The sequence below is a fragment of the Panthera tigris genome, chromosome A2, assembly GCF_018350195.1.
Source record: "Panthera tigris isolate Pti1 chromosome A2, P.tigris_Pti1_mat1.1, whole genome shotgun sequence".
NCBI classification, from domain to species: domain Eukaryota; kingdom Metazoa; phylum Chordata; class Mammalia; order Carnivora; family Felidae; genus Panthera; species Panthera tigris.
The window spans coordinates 55,370,599-55,392,513 of record NC_056661.1 but is presented as its reverse complement, the minus strand read 5'-3'; the positions used below and the strand labels follow the sequence as shown (position 1 = coordinate 55,392,513).

The 21,915-nt window shown below is 45.5% G+C and overlaps 1 protein-coding gene and 1 non-coding gene across 2 annotated transcripts in view; both read right to left on the bottom strand.

The window, feature by feature from the left end:
- The window catches only part of WNT7A (Wnt family member 7A), a 78,426-nt gene extending 69,196 nt beyond the window's left edge, over positions 1–9,230 (bottom strand). Inside the window, exon 1 of the mRNA XM_007093364.2 lies at positions 8,599–9,230. The gene's annotated coding sequence lies outside the window, so the exon portion shown is untranslated. The remainder of the gene's footprint in view (positions 1–8,598) is intronic.
- LOC122236791 lies at positions 5,114–5,217 on the bottom strand. The gene has a single exon (XR_006215045.1). It is a non-coding gene; the product is annotated as a U6 spliceosomal RNA (small nuclear RNA).
- Positions 9,231–21,915: the final 12,685 nt, after the last annotated feature.

Below are 21,915 nucleotides of genomic sequence, written 5' to 3'. Positions count from 1 at the left end.
GAAAGTGGCTTGGTGGGGTCTCTCAGCAAGTGCAGCCAGAGCAGACCTCTCCGCTGAGAACCGAATGACACGCTTTGAGATGCAGTCCCCTCCTCCAGAAGCCATCCCCGGTACATTCCTCCACCAGGACCATTATTCGTCATGGGCCCCGCGCTGGCCCCCATCACAGCAGCCAGCTTGCTCTATCACCTTCGCCTGTATGCTGGTGTGCCCCTCTCACCTGGCGCGAGCACTTCCAGAAGAGGGTGCACAGAGGCTGCACTCCAGCGAAGCTCCCGGGACCCAGGGCCGACCAGCCCCTGTGGAGCCCCGGGTCGGGGGAAGAGGTGGAGGGAAGATGTAGATGTGGGAAAACGCCCACGTCCCCTGTGTCTGAGCAGGGCGGTGACCCAGTGTGGGTGTTCGAGAGTGAGGCGGGCCTCTGTTGTCTTGTAGCTGCCCAGCGTCCAGCCCCCTCGTGACTGTCACCCCAGCTCCACTTGGGGGGGCTCCCGCTGTGCGTCAGGCTGGTGGATGTGCTGCAGCCTTTCCCACGGAAGCTCCGCCTCCTCCACCTGCTTGGGGCTGCCCACCTCCAGGCCCACTCTCCCGGGATGGGGGCAAGCGGGACGAGAAGGGGGGCGCTCGCAGGCCACATTCCCATGGCCAGGAAGCAGCCCCAACACAGAGACCGCCCACCTGTTACAGTAAGGACAGGGTCCCTCCCTCTGAGCTATGACGGCATTCACCATTTACTGAGCATCCGCCATGTGCCAGGCTCCATTTCTTTGCCCCCTGGAAACACTCTTCTCCCAGGTAGTTTTATCAGTGGTTCCTTACTTCATGCGAGCAGCCCCTGCCCATTCATCCTGTCCCTTCTCAGCACTCCGCACACATCTTACCCTGGCTTTACTTAGCTTCCTAGCATTTCTTGCCACTCTCCAATTTTACAGGATGTATTTCTTTGCTGACTCATTTCTACCTGTTTTCCTGGCTGCCCTGTTAGCCCTACGAGGGAGGTATTTGTCGCTTCGCTGCTGCATTTCCGAGAAAGATGGCTGGCAAATAATCGGCCCTCGATGGATGATTGTTGGATAAGTGAATAATGGAACGGGTGTCATTTACCCCTCGTAACCACCTCATTCTCCAGAAGAGAAAGCTGAGATGTTGAGAGGTTCAGTCGGTTGTCCAGCAACTCTCTGAGTGTCTGGCACCCATTGAGTGCTTAATAAAAGTTAACCGTCAATTTCCTTTCTGTCTCCACGTCTCCCCACCCTGCTAACAACGGGGGCCTCTACTCTGGTTTCATCTCCATCCCAGCCCTCCCACTGCTACGCACTAAGTCCATTCACCCCAGGTCAGTGATTCAGTGCTTAACACAGGGGGGCCAGGATGAATAGGGCTGAAGCACCCCGACTGGGAGGAGCTGGAACATGGGCATGCAGGCTGGAAAAGCAGCACCTCACTCCTCCTGCTGCCAGAGTCCCGTTAGCTGCTCGGCTGGGCGGCAAACCCAAAGGCCAGTTTGCAAATTTGAGGCAGAGCCCAAAGAGTGCAAAGAGACTGTCCGTCCCATAGATGGCGAGACTGAATCCAAAAGCAGGTACTAGAGGCTCCCAAGACATGGCCGGTTAGGGGAAGAGTCAGATGTGAAAGGCCGCTGAGGCTGCTGGGGCAGACCCAGCCTTGAGCCTCGGCTCAGCCACTTGCTTTGTGATCTTAGGAAAATAATTAGCCTCTCTCAGCCTCAGTTACCTCCTCTGTAAAACGGGGAGGATAATGGTGCTACCTCTGAGTCACATGAAATCATGCACGTAAAGCATTTATCAGAGTATCTGGCATATATCATGCACTCAACATATGACAGGTATTTGATGATGATGATGATGACAATGACAATGGTCATGACATATATTGGAACCCGGCCTTTGGGACCAGAAGGAATCTTAAAGGTCATCTGTGCCAGTGTTTCTCAAACTTCTTCATCCATCAGAATGACTTGGTTACAAATACAGATGCCCAGGTCCCCTCCAGATCAAGCAGGGCCTCCTGGCAGAGGCAGGAGTCGTTCTTCTGCTTCTAAGGAGCTCCCCAGCTACCGACCATGTCTGGCTTCATCGGAGCAGAGTCTGTTGAGGATCCAAATACTAGTGCAGTGCACAGACCCATGGGTTGGGAGGCAGAAGTCAGATTGAGTCGGCCTCTGACGGACTTACTCCGGAATCCTGGGCAAGCCCTCTGCCCTCTCTGAGATCCATCCTTTCCGTCTGTACCTTCAGCAGTTTGGGCAAGTCAAGCGCCTCATCCAGAAGCAAGCATAAGACCCGAGGCCTGGCTTGCCGTTATACGGCTAGAGCTTGGTGGTTTTGCTGGTGAGACTCCAGATCCACACAGGGAGCATGTGGAGAGGGAAGACGGTCGCCATCTGAGCTCCCTGCTTTGGAGAGGCCAGTTGGCAGGCTCCCATTTCAAATCCCATCTTGGCATATGACCTTGAGTGAGCAGCTTAGCTCTGAGGTTCTGTTTTCTCATCCTGAAGGTAGAGATGCTCCTCCTCACGGCATAAGGTCTCTGAGAAGTCACTTTGGCAATGCATCTGGAGCTAGTGGGCCTTCTTAGATACACGAGTGCTCCAGCCACACGAGGCCTGGCTGATCACTGGCCAGCTGACCACAGGCTCCTGGTCACCTTGGGAGGACGGTGCTTATCACAATTCCACCCCCAAGGTCTTCCTCAGGATAATCTGTCCCGGGTGATTCATCTCGTGGGCTGGGCCCTTCCTCTCAGGCCTGAAATATCTCCCTCCCTTCACCATTCCTGGGTCAGGCCTGTGACCCCTGCCATGTGACTTCCTCTGGGGACTGGCCCTGGGCTCCTGCCTGCCTGCCAGCCCTCCAGTCCCCGGCTAGTGACCCATTCTGGGCCTGACATATCAGGCAGGGCTCAGCTAGGGCAGAGGAAGCCCACAGCTTGTTGTGCTGGGGAAAAAGTGCATTCCCCACGTCCGGCCCTCACCCTGGCCCAGCCACACCTCTGCCTTCAGCAGGCTGGGCTTCCGCCGCACATCCTGGCCTAACCTGACCTGTTTATCACCCAGTTCCCATGTGGTGCCCTGCCCCTCAGGCACACACATTCCCAGGGAGGATTCTGGGCTGGCTGGAGCAGAGGGGTTGGCCAGTGTGCCTCACAACTTAATGGAAGTCACCCTTTTCTGGAGCCAAAGACAGCTCTTTGGAGGAGATGTGGACCCACATCCCAGCTCCACTGTGAACTTGCTGTGTAACTTTGGACAAGTGAATCTACCTCTCCGGATCTTAGTTTACCTAATTTTAAGTAGAGAGAAAAATACCTCCATCTCCAGTTGTTGTACACTTTAAATAAGATAATACAGTCTTACTGATGTCTGTGCTTCACCTCCAACCAATTAAATCGGAATCTGAGGGATAGGTCCCAGGCATTGGATGCAGCCAGTGATGGAAACCGCTAGTGTGGAATATTGTTAAGAGCCAAAGCTTTGGAGGAGACCAACATGAGTTTGGATTCTGGCCATGTTATATAAGTATGGACCATTGAATAGATTATTAGCCTCTGTTTACCTGCCCATAAGATCGGGATGACAGTACTTACTTCCCAGTGCTGTTATGAGAACTAAAAGGAGTAACACATATTATGCGCTTTGCACATGTGAGCACCCCAAGCGACCCATGTGAGGACAAGCACCTTGTCACTTCACCACTGTACCCACTACAGCTGGCTCTGCGCCAGAGTCACATTTGGCATTTCAAACAAATATATGAACGTGAGTAAGTGTTATCACCATAGGTTAAAAAGCGATGAAGAAATATCACTTATCATGACCTGCCAGAATGAATAAAATTAAAAACAAGGAAACAACACATGTTGGCGAGGATGTGGAGAAAGGAGAACCGTCTTGCACTGTTGGTGAGAATGCAAACTGGTGCAGCCGCTCTGAAGTACGTGTGGAGATTCCTTAAAAAGTTAAAAATAGAACTACCCTATGATCCAGCAATTGCACTACTGGCTATTTACCCAAAGGCTACAAAAAGACAGATTTGAAGGGTCACATGCACCCCAGTGTTTATAGTAGTATCATCAACAATAGCCAAACTAGGGAGAGAGCCCAAAAGTCCATTGGCTGATGAACGGATAAAGATGTGGTATATATATGTATACATATTTGTTAATTTTAAATAGAGAGAAATATACATATATATATAATGGAATAGATAGATAGATATATATATATGTCTATCTATCTATCTATCTAGATACATAGTGGAATATTACTCAGCCATCAAAAGGAATGACATCTTGCCACTTGCAACCACGTGGATGGACCTAGAATGTATGATGCTAAGTGAAATAAGTCAGTCAGGGAAAGACAAATACCATATGATTTCACTCATATGTGGAATTTAAGAAAGAAAACAAATGAACATGGGGGGAAGAGAAGAGAGGCAACCATAAAACACACTTTTCACGACAGAGAACAAACTGAGGGTTGATGGAGGGGAGGTGGGCGGGGCATGGGCTAGATGGGCGATGAGTGTTAAGAAGGGCACTTGTTGTGATGAGCACTGGGTGTTCTATGGAAGTGATGGATCACTGAATTCTCCTGAAACTAATATAATACCTTATGTTACCTGGAATTTCAATAAAAACTTGAACAAAAAATAAATAAATAATAAAATAAAGTAAGAAACATCAGTTATCATGAGACAAAACTTCTGTCTTTTGACAGACTTAAAAACGTACAGATCCCAGCATCTGTTGCTGCTAGGAGTGGCCATGGCTCTGTGGCGGCCACTGAGATGTAGGTGGAAGTCACAGGTTCTTCGTCCCTTGCGTTTTCCCCTCTTTGTGGTCCTCGGGCTGCCATCTTGAGAACAGCAGAATGAAAAACTAGGAGGATCCTGGACTCACCGGCCTGGGTGAGCTGCCCTTGCAGCCCAGAAGGCAACTCTGGGCTTTTGTTTTTCCCCCAAGTGAAAAGAAGATAGACTTCTTGTTGTTTAGGCCTCTGGCTGGGGAATTTTTGTTTCTGATAGAAGGAAAACAGATGCTTTGGACCACCTCATTGTTCTACTGTCTTTTTTCTTTTCTTATCTTTTCTTTTAATATGGAACACTTCACGAATTCGTGTGTCACCTTTGCACAAGGGCCATGCTAATTTCTGTGCTGTTCCAACCTTAGTATATGTGCCCCCAAAGCGAGCACACTCATTTTTCTACTTTCTGTCCATAGTCATCAGACTCCAGATAAATCTATGCCAAGAGGACCCACTAAGAGGGCTGAGGACTTCCTGGTACCACAGAAATCCCGGTCCTGAATGTGATCCCTTGGAGTAGAGCTAGCCATGCGTTCCTATCCACGCTCCTCTGGCCTCCTCAGAAGGTTCAGAAAGAGGGCATGCCTCCCCCATGCCCCCTAAAACTAAAAACTCATGGCTCCCATTGCTCTCCTGAGCAGTCTCTGCAGTCAGGCGAATATAGATGAGAATCTTGACTGTTGCACTGTTTTGCCACGGGCAAAGTGTCTTTGAACAAGCCTGATGTCACATTTGTCAGTGGGACTATGTCAACCAAGAGATACAGTTAGACAGGGAACTTGGAAGGAAAAGACAAAGTAACAGGACCAGAGGTAAGCAGTGCTTCCAAATAAACTCAGCACTAGGTCTAAACATCCTAGGGAAGGGAGGTGGCAGAGTAAATGTGATTATCACAGACCTTGGCATTATAAAAACAATAGCCCAGCAGCAGAATGTTGGGCGTGGGCAAGGAAGAGAGTGTGAGGGCCTTACTTTTCTCATCCTTCATGGTAGGGAAAAATAGAGTGGAGTGAAATGTGTAATTAAAAAAAATACATGACTCCCAACTTCTTAATATTCTTCAAAATCTTGGGAGGTCTTGTAGGAAATAATATCCGATACGGTAACAAACCAACGAGTAAAGTTAGAACTGCTTTTATTTCCATTAAATTCTTTTTCTTTCGTTAAATTCAAAAATCAGTAAGCTCCATATGTTATTTTAAAATTTAGCATACAGAATAAGAAATAGGTGTACTGTGAAGAAGCATCATGGGCAAATGGAAAAGAGATGGATGATTGACTCAACAAAGATTTTTGGAAAACTACTTAGTGAAGAATAACTAAGCGTTTAACTTACACCATAGTAACGGCTTTATTAGAGATTTTAGTGTAAACAATAAAACTCTAAAACACTAGGTGAAAACAGATGTGTCTTTTAACTGGCATGAAGGTAAAAAGGTATCTTTTCTAAGATAAGATAAAGGCAATGAAAGAGATCACAAAGGAAAAAAATGATGTAATGAAGTTAAAATTTCTGTACATTATAAAAAGCGAACACAAAACTATACGCAAAATATTCAAGTATATATTCAGTTAGGTAAAAATAATTTTGACTAGAGGTAGCCATCCTTGATACATAATAAAAGGCTCTAAAAATCACGATTACTCTAGTAAAGAAGAACATGGATAGCCAATTCTTGATTGAAAAAACATTAATTACCACAAATATATAAAAAATCACCAAACTCATTGCTAGAGAAATAGGCAATAGAGCCACAATAAAATACTATTTATAATCTGTACACTTGACCAAATATACTTTAAATGTGAATTTTCAGCACTCACTGAAACAGGTATTCATGAGGGGCACCTGGGTGGCTCAGTCCATTAAGCATCTGACTCTTGAATTTGGCTCAGGTCATGATCCCAGGGTCATGGGATCAAGCTCTGCATCGGGCTCCCTGCTGAGCATGGAGCCTGATTAAGATTCTCCCTCTCTCTCTCTCTCTCTCTGCCCCTCTCCTCCACCCCACGTGCTCCCACCCTCGCTCTCTCTCTCTAAAATAAAAACAAAACAAAACAAAAAAACAGGCACTCATGCATTATTTGTGAGTCTATAAATTAATACTAATTTTAGGAAAGCAAACTGAAAATCATCTCAAAAATATTCATAGTCCTTAAATGAGTAATCCTACTTCTAAAGATATAATCAGAGATAGTTTCACAGATATATGCATATGCAAAGATGTTTACAGCAATGTTATTTATAACAGTGAGAATTAGCAATAATCAAAATGTCCAACTTTAGGTAAATAAGAATAAGTTACGATTTATAATTCATGAACTTGATAGAATATTATGCAGCCATTATAATGTTGCTTCCAAAGCATATTTAAAGACTTGGAGTGGCGCCTGGGTGGCCTAGTCATTTAAGCGTCTGACTTCAGCTCAGGTCATGATCTATCAGTTCATGAGTTTGAGCCACGCGTGGGCTCTGTGCTGACAGCTCGGAGCCTGGAGCCTGCTTCGGATTCTGTGCGTCCCTCTCTCTCTGCCCCTCTCCCACTCATGCTCTGTCTGTCTCTCTCTCAAAAATAAGTAAACATTTAAAAAAAAAATTGGAAATTTTTCATTATTTAACATTATTTCATTATTTCATTATTCATTATAACATTATTTCATTATTTCATAATTAGTTAAATAAAAACTCAGGACTCAAGTTTATATTTGTAATTGTTAAAACAAACATTACAAATGGAAATCAACAAAAAAATTAGCATACAGAGTGTGATCCCACTTCATAAAATTCTTTCGTTTCCTTCTTTCCTTTCTTCTACCCTCCCTACCTTCCTTCCACCCAAACCTTCTCCTTCCTTCTCTCCTTCTTCCCTCCTGCAATATATATGCCTAGAAGGATATCTGGAATGATGTTGCCTAATATTATTCCTGCATATCTGGGGTACTTGAATATATGTGATCCCCCCTCCCATTTTGGCAGTATTTTGCTGTATAGTGTGGATTCTTTACAAAGCATTTCGTATTTTTATAAGACAATAAAATCACTTTCCAAAAAATTAATCATACCTACTTCTGTAGGGTTTTCAAGATAACCAGGCAAGCACGCGGCACAGTGTGGGAAGCAGCTTTCTGAGACCGCCCCAAGATTCCTGCCTTGTGCTGGACATGCCCTGTACACGCAGCTCCTACCTAGAAGGTCCCCTTTCCTTCGGTAACTTTCTACTCATCCTTCAAAACCTACTCCAATGTGAAACATGTCCTGACACCTATGCCCCATTAATCAGACTCCTTCTCCAGACACACAGACTCTGAGCAGGGACAGCTCAGACAGCAGAAAAGGTTAGAGTGCCTTCAAAAAGCAGCAGTGTCCAGGAGTGACTGCTCAGAAGTTTGGGGCACCTAAACCACCTGGGACAGCCCCGCTCCTGCTTTACCGACCCTTGTCTTCAAGCACCCCTCATTCCACTTTCTCGCCGGTATCCTTCCAACAACTGTTTTTATGCAAATTAGTAAATTCAGCTTCTGCAGCCTACAACTCAAACCGCCAACTGTTGCCGTTTTCCCGGCACCGAGTTCAAAGCTACTAAATGTTTCTGGAATGAATCTATCTCAGTCACACACAGAGTTGTTATAAGAGGCTATCCTTGCCCCAGGCCAACTTTCTAAAGGATGGGAAACGGGACTGACACCTGTGCAGCCTCTTTCTGAGCTGTCTTGGGCTGGAGGGCAGGGCAAGCGCAGACGGTTCTTGCTCGCTAAGGAGCTATGCCTACCTTAAGGAGAGGAAACGGATTCAGCGCGTCTAAGCGATGTGCTCAAACCACTGGGGCAAAGCAGAGAGCCAGGTCTTCTAAAACACGCCCAGTCTGGTCTTGAGTGCTCCCGGAGGATGCTGGGCCAGAGATCATCCTGCGTCCACACTCACTCAGCACATAGATGGCTTTGCACACGTGCTCACTGGATCCCGAATCCTCCAAGTAGCCTCAGGAGAGCGGAATTTTCAACAGCTTCCTGGTGCAGATAGAGAGACGGAGACTCAGGGAGGGGAGGTGCCCCAAGTTCATCCAGTTGTGACATGGGAGGCCCTGGACGCGACGCCAAGTCCGCCAAACTCAGAACCGTCCCTCAATCCGCGAGGCCACCGCGATGATGTAAACCCTGGGAGACCCTTTTGGGGTCACCTGGGACCAATTCCCCCAGAGCGGACCACCGGTAAGTGAGGAGTTGGCAAGTGCACGGGCGTGCGGGGGAGCTTCGTAGGCGACTGAAGAAGGGAACGAGGTGTGCCCGGTGGAGGGTGGAGCCGAGCTGTGCGCGACACAACCCGAGGTGGGCCTGGCCCGACCCAGCAGACGGCTGCGTGACTAGCCACGGCGAAGGTGAGAAATTACGAGATTCCACTGGCTCAGAGGCTAAGCACGTGTGAGCCGAGCGAAGCCTCGAGTGGGGCCGAAAGGGGTCGAACGCGGGCCGAGCGGAGCCGAGAGAGGCCGAGTGGAGACGACTGGTGCCCGGAGCGAGTCGGGTGGAGCCGAGTGGTGCCAGGAGGAGGCGAGCGTCAGCGCAGAGAGTCACGTGGAGCCGAGCGGGTGACAGGAACGAAGCTGAGTGGGTCACGGCTAGCGGAGGCGATGGGAGCGTGCAGAGGTGAGGGTGCCCCGGAAATCCTGTAGCACATCGTCTCTGGACCCCTCCTTTCCAGGACCAATGGGAAAGCCGTGCGCTCCTGTTTCCCGAGCCTGCGAAGTAGCTTCAGAGAGACTCTCTTCTTTGGTGGCCTCAGTTTCCCCCCTTGTACAATTAGGGTGATGGAGGGAGGCAGAAGACGCAGCCTTTCTTAAGCCCTCCCCCTCAGAGGATGATGCGGACTTTTCATATTTTCTAGTGGGATTGAATGTTCCCTCTCTCGTTGGGGTTCGTCCTGGGGAATGTCACTTGAAAGACCGTTTTTCTGGAGCCATAATTAAGCCTCATTTTCCGGGCGTGCGGTAGATGCATAACCTGGAGGTCCAGAGGGTACATGTGTGACACCGCTGATGCACGGTTAAGCCTTGCCTGGTCCCAAAGTCCAACACGGTTACATGAAACAGGAGCTCTCTGGGGCCTGAGCAGTGAAGGAGTCACAGATGGGGAGAGGGTCTTTGCTCTTAGCAGGGCAACCTCGCTCAGCCTACTTGTTTTCACCTGTAAGGTTAGGAGACTGATGCCTGCTGGTCAGGCTTGTGAGATGCCTTATTCTCACAAAGTGCTGGGGGGGATGGATGGGGTAGGGGATCTGCACTTTGACAGTATTATCATGGCGTCTTTCTATTGTGAAATGTGCCCCTTTCATTTTTTAAGAAGAACTCTTAAGGTTCTAGGCAGTGTGGATAGAGATGTGAGCAAGTCAGCCGATAATCCCTGCTCGTGTTGCGGTAGAAGGCAGCTATTCCTATGATCTGGCCCAAGAATTCCGATAGTAAGCATAGGCTTGGACATGCTGACCCCATAAGCACCTGATGCCTTCTTGAAGCCCATGCCTATATGCCTGCACCTGAAGTGTTCTAAAACACACATCTGATCACCTCACTGAGGTGCTAACAGCCCTTCAGTGCCTGTGAAACACAGGCTTCCTTCAGGAGCTGGCCCCAGCCTGTTTCTCCATTGGCATCTCCCTTCCGTCCCTAAATTTTCAGGAACGCCTGGCTACTCACCCCTGCCAGAGTCTATCAACTCCCTCATACCTCTGCTGTATGTTTTTTTTTTTTTTTTCTTGTTTAGAAATGCTGATCTCGATACTGACACAAGATGGCGCCGAAACTGTATTCAAAGCTTTCTCCAGTAGCCCCTGAGTACTGGCTACCTGTAAACTTGGCTTGGTTGTTGGAACTTTTAGAAAGACCCTCGACAACTTGTTTTATAAACTTAGGTTAGGTGTTTCTAGTACAACTCTCGATGAATTTTATGTATCTCATTAATGTTCCAGATAGAAACAGGAACGCTTACCTACCCAGTGTTTCGGTACCGTCATCTATCCTTGGACAGCAAGCCCCATAGTGGTACTCAGAAGCTAGTTCAGGGTCCGAATTCACTCATAGCTTCTTCATACAACCTTTGGTGCCTGGATGCTTCAGGGACCTTGGCCAAGGTTGGGAACATCCCCTTCCCTTTGTCAGGCTGTTTTTTCATAAACCAGGAAAAAGAATTCCATCAGAAGGATTTTTTTCCCTGCAAAGTTCCATTTATCTTCCACCCAAGTAATATTAGGTAAAAATCAGATAGTGTTAATTGCCTTGGTTTCTTGGTGAAATATCTAACATTTCAGATGTGTGAAATTGTAGGTCCCTCCCCTTCGTAGGAGGGGCCACAAAATGGATTTTTGCTTGATGTCATGAAGCAGTCACGACCTGGTCTCTGCTGCCAGATAGTGAGGGGATAGTCCATCCTTTTATAGATGAGTTTCCACCAAGGACAGTCTAATAGAATGAAAGGAATATGAGAATTATTAAACGAGCTATTATTTTGCCTTGTTCAGATTTCTATTTCTGGTCATGTTGCACAATGTGTATAATGAACTTTAGTTGTATTCGTCAAGCCTGTGTTTTGCACAGGGCAAATGGCCAACAGTCTCACTAATTTGTCCCAAGATCTTTTTTTTTAATTTTTTTAAATTTTTATTTATTTATTTTTTTTTGAGAGAGAGAGAGAGAGGAAGACTGCAAGTGGGGGAGGGGCAGAGAGAGAGAGAGAGGGAGAGACAGAATTGGAAGCAGGCTCCAGGCTCTGAGCTGTCAGCACAGAGCCTGACGAGGGGCTCGAACCCACAAACTATAAGATCATGACCTGAGCCAAACTCGGACGCTCAACCAACTGAGCCACCCAGGCACCCCATTTCCCAAGATCTTTTGACCTGAGTAGACTCCCTGGAATTGAGTAGTGCCTCTTTGGAGAGTTTTGTCCTTCTCCACCTCTCAGCCTTATTTCTTCATCTGTGAAATCGTGCTCATAATCCCTATTCCACGGAGTTGTGAGAATTCATTCAGTGAGATCTGACAAGTGAAAAGGCTTTGAAAGCTGTGGTGTTGGGGGCAGGATAATGAAGGCTGCTGTCAGACTCCACAGCATATTTGGGAAGTGAGAAAAAGCCATCCCTTTCTCCGGGTAGACTCAAACCAGTGCCAGGGTGCATTGCTTGGTGGATTGAGTTGATTGGATTTCAGCCGCATTTGCCCTTGTGGCCAGACACCCAAGGATGCAATCTACACAGTGGTGGTGGCAGCCCTGTGGATCAAGTCCAAATTCACACAGGGGTGCCTGCCCAGAGTGCCTCTCCCATGCACACACCCTGAGTTTAAAACAGAGTGAGGCCATCAGTGTCTTGACTGTAAAGGATCATTTCACCTCTTATGCTTTGCACATGTGGATCCTGCCGCCTTGCATGCTCCTTCCCTTACTCTTGCTGTCTCATTGAGCTTGTGCTCAGCCATGAAGACCCACCTTAGGCGCGTCTTCTTTAGGTGCTCCTGATTTGATCACTTCTACTTTTGTGGCCTTTCTCCTTGATCTGAGTACACATTCTGTCCTCGCCCTGATGCAATTATCCTTTCTGTTCTGCCTCCCTGCTAGCTTTGGACACTGATGAAGAGACAGACCCAGAGAGTTGGCCCCCTTGTGTCCCAGACAGGTCCCATCTTCAGCATGTGAGCTTGTAATACAGCACAGTTCTTTCAACAGAGTGGCCACTCTGATGAGAAAGCTGCCCAGGGCCAGGGAACATGACTCATTTACCTCGTTCTGTCCAGTTTGTGACAGTCCAGGGCCCAAGGGATTGGTGCTGGTGTCTGTTGACTGATTCATTGACTGTATCTCATCCTTTCCTGCCCTAGCCCTGAGCCAAGGCATGGAGCCCAGGGAACCATGGAGCTGAGTAAGGGAAAGGCAGTTCGGGAATAGAGTTTTCCAGGAGCAAGAGGAGGGGAATTCAGGGATTGTCTTTTTAAATTTTTATTTTTTTTTTTTATTTTTAGAGAGAGAGAGAGAACATGCAAGTGGGGGAGAGGGGCTAAGAGACAGGGGGGAGAGAGAGAGAGGAAGAGAGAATCCTAAGCAGGCTCTACACTCAGCATAGAGCCCAACACGGGGCTCAATCCCACAACCCTGGGGTCATGACCTGAGCCAAAATCAAGAGTGAGATGCTCAACCAACTGAGCCACCCAGGTGCCCCCAGGGATTGTCTTTTAAATTTGTTATCAACACCTAAAATGTATACATTCATTATCCTTGTGAAAATAAAAACATTGTAGATCAGGCTGAGGTTCACCTTGTCTGATGCACCCAGTTCAAGCGCCATCCCAGAGGTAGCTACTGGTCCACGTGGATCGGTCTCTACATGTGCTTTTTATACGTGTCTGTCCATTAGGGTACATGCCGGCTGCAGTGCCCAGAAAGCTCCCAAGTGTCAGTTGCTTAACATAAAAAAGTTTATTCCTCACACTGCATGGTGTGATGTGCTCGGGAGGCAACTCTGGGCAGCAACCCCAGAAGGTGGTTTGGGGTCTGGGCTGGAACAGCTTGTCGCTCTGCCAACTCCTCGACCCCTGCTTCTGGCCTGTGAGAGGAATACTTAGGGGGACATTTGAAGCTGGGGGCAGCATATGCTACCTGTTTCCTTCTTCCACCAGCATGAACCCAGTCATGTGGTCTGAAGTAAGTTCAAGGAGTCTGGGAAGTGAGGATTTGTGAGCACCTGGAAGATCTTGCCACAATAGATATGGGTATCAGTAGAATGTATATTGTGTCATGGCACATGACTAGATGATAGACTAAAAGTGCTTGGATTTGGGGTAGATGGTAAAACCTTGGATTGCGAGTAACTTGTTCTGGGAGTGTTCTGTAAGACGAGCAAACATTTCTAATAAATTTTATTTTTTTATCTTTTTTTTTAAAATTTTTTTAATGTTTTTATTTATTTTTGAGACAGAGAGAGACAGAGCATGAGCAGGGGAGGGGCAGAGAGAGAGGGAGACACAGAATCGGAAGCAGGCTCCAGGCTCCGAGCTGTCAGCACAGAGCCCGACGCGGGGCTCGAACTCACGGACTGTGAGATCATGACCTGAGCCGAAGTTGGACGCTCAACCGACTGAGCCACCCAGGCACCCCAAATTTTTAAATTGATAAACGAGCAATGTCTTGTAATGTGAGTAGTACGTGATGCTGAATGTCATGTGATCACAACTGAGCCAGTGGTTCTCTCTCTCTCTCTCTCTCCCTCTCTCTCCCTGCAGGATTGTGGGTGATCATCTCCCATGCTCAGATGCTCAGTCTCACACCATGATGTTTGGTAGAAATCCATGATTTTTCAGAACATTGGAAGGTGCCCACAACTGGCACTTGTGTATTTTTTGTCACTTCAAAGCACCTATGGACAGTCCTTTGCTTTTCCATACAAGAGTAAGCTTAGGAATGCTTTGCTTCATTCTAGGTCAGGCTGCCTGCAGACATAGACCCTTTCCTCTGCTGCCTTGTTGCCAGTTACATTAAATACAGCATCTGACAGGAGTTTATTAATACTGTACTGTAGTCAACATTCATGCAAGCGTATACAGTGGCCCCCATGCAGAAAAAAAGATTCCATCGAGTCAATAGATTGCAGTGATTCCATTAGTGGTAGTGAAAGTTGTCCTACACAATAACCCTCCTCTCTCTTGTCTCCCTCACACGACTCATGAAGTTTTTCAAAGGTAAGTGCAGGTTAATTTATTTTTCTTTATATTTTATAGTTTCTCTATTATTTTGTATTATATTACACTATTATCATCATTTAAAAATTTTTAAGTTTATTTTGAGAGAGAGCAAGCGTGAGTGGGGGAAGGGCAGAGAGAGAGGGAGAGAGAGAGAATCCCAAGCAGGCTCCGTACCGTCAGCACAGTGCCCACCACAGGGCTCGATCTCACAAACCACAAGATCATGACCTGAGCCTAAACTAAGAGTTGGATGCTCAACGAACTCAGCCACCTAGGCGCCCCTGTAGTCATTTTTATATGAATATTTTTGGGTTGTGGGACAAGTCATCTGAGTTTCCATTATTTCTTATAGGGAAATTCACTTTGATATACAAGTGCTTTGGATTACAAGCCCGTTTCCAGAACGAGTTATGCTCGCAAACCAAGGTTTTACCGTATATTATTTTGGCTCTAAAGAAGGCAGGGTTTGCTGATGGATAGGTATGACAGATACAGGAGAAAAGCATCTAAAGATGATTCCTGAGCTTTTGGCTTAGATAACTGTAGAGAGCAAGATTGTAGAGAGCAAGCAGGTCCCTTGCTGATAATTGTAGAGAGCAAGCAGGTCCCTGAGTCAAGCAGTGACACAAGCAGCCAAGCGTACCGCAGCTACCAGATATCCCTGAGACCAGCGCCAGCTGATGACACCCCAGAACTGAGAGCAGGCAGAAGCAGCGGAAGTCTGCAGGGGCCCATCACTGATGAAATCCCTTTAAAGGGGGAGGATTTTGGCAGCAAGCTGTCGGACTCCTCAGACACTGACCCCTGCCTGACCACTTCAGAAAGGTAGCTGATGCCGAAGGCTCCGCCTGACTGATCTCCAAACAGAACTGGGATCCCTCACTGCTTGAACATAATAAGCAGTAAGTGCCGAGAGCTGACCCGGACCAGACCGAGGCCTCATCTCGGCTGTGAGCCCACACACTGACTTCACGTTTGGTTCCTTAGCTTACTACCCCCCGTGTGTTAGCTCGTTTGTTGTGTGACTTGTCTAGTGTTCTCCTTTGTGTGCCATGTAAGGAGCCAAGTGAATCACGTGGTGCAATGTCACTGGGTTGGGAATCCTGAACCTGCTTTAGAATTATGTTAACCCTGCTTGATGACTAACTTAAACTGGCCTCGTGGAAAGACACAACTTGTGTGTCTTCTGAGCGTATGCCTTCATAGCATGCTCGTGACAACAACACAGAAGGCTCATGTCACCTGCTCCTGGACAAAGAGGAAAAGAGACTTGGGGCAGGAAAAACAGAGACATTTTCCCCAGGGCAGGAGGACTTCCATGTTTGCATTGTTAGCATGAGATACTCTTAGATATCTGTGGGGAGAGCCCTCCAGGTAGGAAGAAGACAGGAAGTCATGGGAGTTGGATAATATTTAATGCCATGAGACTGCAGGTGCAGACAGAAGCATAGAGACCTCACCCTGAGTCCTGGGCACAACGACTTTAGAGAGAGAGGGAAGTGCGTGAAGGAGACAGAAAGGGCATTCAGTCTGGCAGATGGCAAACCAGGTAAGTGTAATGACAGGGATTTCAGGGAAGAGGTGATTTCAAGAAGGGTGACACCACCTTGTGCTCAAAATGAGACACTGTTCACTGAGGCAGTGAACAGAGACACCAAGGGGGACGATGAGATTTGGGAGAATGGGAGTGAAGGAATTAGAGGCAACAATCAGGGGTGTCTGGGTGGCTCAGGTGGTTAAGCGTCCCACTTTGTCTCAGGTCATGATCTCATGGCTCATGGGTTCGAGCCCTGTGTCAGGTTCTGTGCTGACAGCTCAAGCCTGGAGCCTCTTTTGGATTCTGTGTCTCCCTCCCTCTCCTTTTGCCCCTCCCAGCCTCAAACATTAATAAACATTATTTAGAAAGTTTAGAGGCAGGGGCACCTGGGTGGCTCAGTCGGTTAAGCGTCTGACTTCAGCTCAGGTCGCGATCTCACGGTCTATGAGTTCGAGCCCCGCGTCGGGCTCTGGGCTGATGGCTCAGAGCCTGGAGCCTGCTTCCGATTCTGTGTCTCCCTCTCTCTCTGCCCCTCCCCCATTCGTGCTCTCTCTCTGTCTCAAAAATAAATAAACGTTAAAAAAAATTTTTTTTAAGTTTAGAGGCAGCAACTATAGGTAGTATTTCTCTAAGGAAAACAGGATAAAAGGATACCTGCCCAGGATGTTAACATTGCTAATATTGGGGCCGTGGGATTCGGCTGAATTTGTAAAGTCCATAATATTTTTTTTCTCATTGTGGCCACTGAAATACTGGCTATTTGACCACATCGGTCAGCTAGTAATTGGTTGGAGAGAGACTTTCTTAAAAGCATGGAGCTAATATGTCTCAGAGTTGACTGAGTGGCACTGTGTGTGTTGGGGCATTGGCTTCAACACTGCAAGTCACTTTATAATACTGTCTTAGTCTTTGCTTCCTGCTTGCACAAAGCATCATGACCGGCCACAGGCGAGAGAACTCGGCCTCGTCATGCCTTTCCTGGCATACCTGTAGCCCTGAGTGTGAACAATACCCTGTATGTGCTCGTGATTTTTAGATTCCCCTGGAATTCGGAGCCCCCCATTGACCCTTGTTCTCCAGATTTTCTCCAGATTATACTTTTTCGAAGGTTTTGGTTAGCTTGATTTTTACCTCCTCCTGTTATCACCACCTCACGTAGCTGAACTGCTGCTGATTGTTTTTGACCCAGGGCCCTGTTACAGAGGCTTCTCACTGTGGGTAATCCTGAGGAAGATAAAGTAAAGAGAAAGCTTTCGAGTGGGGTTATCTCAGGAACTTCCAGACAGATGAAATAAAGATAATTCTCTTGGAATGGGGCTTTGAATGTGTTCCATCCTGTTCTTTCCCCTCCATTGGCTGCTGGGCTGCGGATTTTCACCATGACTGCTGGCTCTTGACTTTCAAAAATACCCAGAGACAAGGAGAAGAGGGTCTGAATAGAGCAATTTAAATGCCCCAGAGTGTGCTGTGCTTAACCCACATCCAGCCGCCTTTCTTGAATAAATGCTCTCTTATTACAAGCTTTTGGTTAATTTCAAGAGTCTGAAAGGGTTGATTTGGACTATTTTTTGCTGATGTCCTCGTTGCTTTTATGAAGCAGGGATTGGAGGTACTTAACTCTGCCATTCTCCCTGACATCTCTCTAAGCTCCTTAGTTTCTAGTAGCTCTCCAGTTTTCTGCTAACTTCTTGTGTGTGCTTTATGGGTTTGCTGCATCATAGAAGATCATATCTGAAATAATTCAAATGTTCTCTTCCCCGCTTTGTCCATTTTTGTACCAATTGGCTTAGGATGGGTACTTTTTCAGACAGGGAAGGGACTGTTTGCACTTGAGAGTTTTAGTACTGGAAAAGTAGATCTGAAACCAGAGTATCAAACAGTCAACAGGGCTCTTCTGACCAAGCATATGCCGAGGTACATTACAAGAGTATTCACAAAGAAGAGTTATTTGTACCATTTATGGAAAAGGAGATTTCAAGCCAGTTGTATTCATTTTCAAGAAAGCACTGGACTGTGCAGGAAGGACATGAATATGGTCAAAGTGGAAACCCAACTGCATCTGAGCTCAGAGCTTATTCCTCTAAGAAAAATATCCCATAATTGTTTGAGGGCTTTTCAAACGTAGTTTAGGCGAAGATGAGAGAAACTGCTGGCATGAGTAAATTCTTACGGACACAGCGAATGTGGGAAATTATTCTGTGCTATTGCACAAGCCATGCAGGAGTAAAACTTCTAAAATGTAATCAGTATGGGAAAACCTTCAGTCATAACAAACCTCATAAGATCTCAAGGGATTAATAAAGTGGAGAGATTCCCGTAAGTGTGATAAAAGTAGGAAGGCCTTCACTAGGGAAGAGAGCAAACAAGTCATACTATAAAGAATCCCTCTGATTTTAATGAAAGTGAGAAGCTATAGATCCAGGAGTTAAAACTCCTTAGCGAAGTTCTGCAGAGATGATAATCCTTATAAAAGCAATGAATGTGGTAAAGCATTCTTCAAGAAGTCACACTCTATTCCACATTAGAAGAAAACCCCTGGTAGATTTCTAGAGTTGCCCTAACAAATGACTACAAACAGAGTGACTTAAATAGTAATATATTTTCAACATCTATATAAGTCTGGCATCTGTTGATTGTGTTTATCCCTTTGAATTGGTCACATTTTCCTGTTTGTATATTGAGTCCTTTTGAATTATATTTAGACATTGTGAGTATTATGCTGTGTTCTCAGGCCTGGTAGATGCCTTTTGAGATGTTGTTTTGCTGAAGAAGGCAATCAACCTGGTTTGGGTCCATCAACCTATATGTCTAGTTCAGATTCTGTGTACTAGATCACATTGCTCTGTTATTCTGTATGTGTGCCATACGTGGTCAGGGGTTTGGCTGGGACACTGCCAGGCCTACACGGAACTAGGACCCCTTTTCTGGTTCTCTCCTCTGGAGTTCCCTCCCACACTCTCTGGTCCTCGAAGGTCCTTTTTCTGTATCCATGGGCCAGATGGATGTGGTTTCTGTTAGTTACTACTGCCAGGCCAATTCAGGAGAAAAAAAAATGCATGGGAGCCAAGAAATGGGAAACTTGCTCCCCTGCATAAAATCTGGTTCATTTTTAGAGTATTTTGGATCTTTGTTCATGTTTTAAGTCTTATATTTATGTCTTTAATATTTTCATACTTATATTACATATGTGGTTATTACAATATCTGGACTGTTGGTTATCACAGTATCTGGACACTTAATTTCACCAGAAATTAGGTTTCTGAATGTTCTGAAAATTTAGATTTTTCACTCATATATAGCTTATCTTATTCTTGGGACTATTTTATGAATGACTTATTATTTGCTTCCTTCTTGTTCTTGAGAAATAACTAGAGAATGTATAGATTCCGAATCACTCACATTCGTAGAATTTGAAGTCCAAACTAATACGAAGGAAAACTTTCATTACATCATATCCATATGAAAATTATAAAAATAATGTGGAAGAAATTGAAATTGAAATTTGATGGAAGAGTTCCAATTCTGCTATTGAAACCTGCTGTTTTTGCTAACAACAGCTAAATCTTTGGGGGAACTGTAAGAGGCAACTGTCCGAGGCCTCTGAAAAGTCAACAAAAGCAGGCCAATTGTGGCGCGAGCCAAAACCAGAAGATGCATCCTACATGAGGATGAGTTTCCCATTTCTTTTCTCTCGTGAATAGTAGAAACCATGTTGTTCTGGCCAGAGGAAACAGAGGAAGGGGACTTCTGAGGGTCAGAAGGAAACTGTGACACAGGCTACGATATGGATGAACCTTGAGGACGTTATGCCCAGTGAAATGAGCCTATCACAAAAGGACGAATCCTGAACAATTCCACTTACATGAGGTCCCTACAGTGAAATTCAGAGATGGAAAATAGGATGGTGGCCGTCAGGGGCTGGGGGAGGGGCAATGGCGAGTTGTGTTCCATGGGGACAGAGTTCAACTATGCGAGATGAGAAAAGTTCTAGAGGTGGACAGTGGTGATGGCTGCACAGCAGTGTGCGTGGGCTTAGTGCCTCTTAAACACGTTTAAGATGTTAAATTTTATGTTTTATGTATTTTATCCCACTTTTGAAGAGGTAAAAAATTGCTTTGCCTTTATGTCTGTTTCACCTGATATTAGAATAACCGCCCGGGACTTCCTCTCCTTACTCTTTACATGGTATGTCTCTTAATTCCTGTTTTAAAGTATTCCTATTTTGGAATACATATAATATGGACTTGTTTGTCTTTTTTCTTTTTTTTCTTTTCTGAATATAATTTATTGTCACGGACTTCTTTTTCTTAAATCACTCTCCATCTTTGCCTTTGGATTGTTTATATTAGTAACATTTCATATAATTATGGATACAGTCGGATTGAGAGCTGTCATTTTCTTATGTGTTGTCTGTTTGTCTCTCCTGTTTTTTATTCTTCTCTTCTCCTGCTTTCTTTTGAATCAGTTTAATAATATCACTATTCTAACTTATCACACGGCATTTTGGCAATATGTCTTTGAACATTTTTATTTCTTGCTGCCCTGAGAATTATAATATACGTATCTGACTTTTTAGAATCTACTTAGAATTAACAAAGTACCACTTCATGTAAATTCTCAGAACTGGGACGCCGTGTGGGTTCATTATGACCCCACTTCTGTCTTATGTGGTACACATACGCGGAGTGAAACAGCCACTAACCTGTGTTATAAATTTTGCTTTAAACAGCCCTTGTATATTTTAATGAAAATCTAAGAGGAAATAAGAGGTCGTATTTTCTACTTACCCTGCTATTTACCATTTCTGGGCTTTACTTTAATTTCTGAAGTACTGACTTTCCCTCTGGATCATTTCCCTTCAGGATGAACTACATTAGCCTTTCTCGTTGAGCAGATTGGCCGGCACATACTTCTTTGAGTTTTACTTCAATTGAGAATTAATTCATTTTACTCTTATTCCTGAAGGAAAATTTTTTCTGGATATAGAACAGGTTTGGGAGGGTTTTTTGAAGGGGGGGGGGTTGGCACCACTTAAAGATATTTTCCCACTGTTTTTTGACATTTGTTATTTCTGATGAGAAATCCATGGTCATCCAAATCATTGTTTCCCAATAATGGAATGTATCTTTTATCTCTTACTGTTTTCAAGAGACTTTCTTGCTGGGGCATCTGATAGGCTCAGTCGAAAACGCATGTTCCGTTGACCTGTATGTCTGTTTTTGTGCCAGTACCATACTGTCTTGATGATTAGAGCTTTGTAATATAGCTTGAAGTCCAGGATTGTGATGCCTCCTACTTTGGTTTTCTTTTTCAGGATTGCTTTGGGTATTTGGCGTCTTTTCTGATTCCATACACATTTTAGGGTTGTTTGTTCTAGCTCTGTGAAGAGTGCTGGTATTATTTTGTTAGGGATTGCATTGAACACGTAGATTGCCTTGGGTAGTATTGACATGTTAACAGTATTCTTCCAATCCATGAGCATGGAATATTTTTCCTTTTTGTTTATGTCTTCTTCAATTTCTTTCATAAGTTTTCTATAGTTTTCAACATATAGATATTTCACCTCTTTGGTTTTGTTTATTCCTAGGTATTTTACGGGGTTTGGTGCAATTGTAAATGGGATCGATTCCTTGATTTCTCTTTCTGCTGCTTCATTATTAGTGTATGGAAATTCAACCAATTTCTGTGCATTGGTTTTATATCCTGTGACTCTTCTGAATTTATGGATCAGTTCTAGCAGTTTTTTGGTGCAATCTTTTGGGTTTTCCATATGGAGTATCATGTTTGTGAAGAGTGAAAGTTTGACTTCCTCCTTGCCAGTTTGGATGACT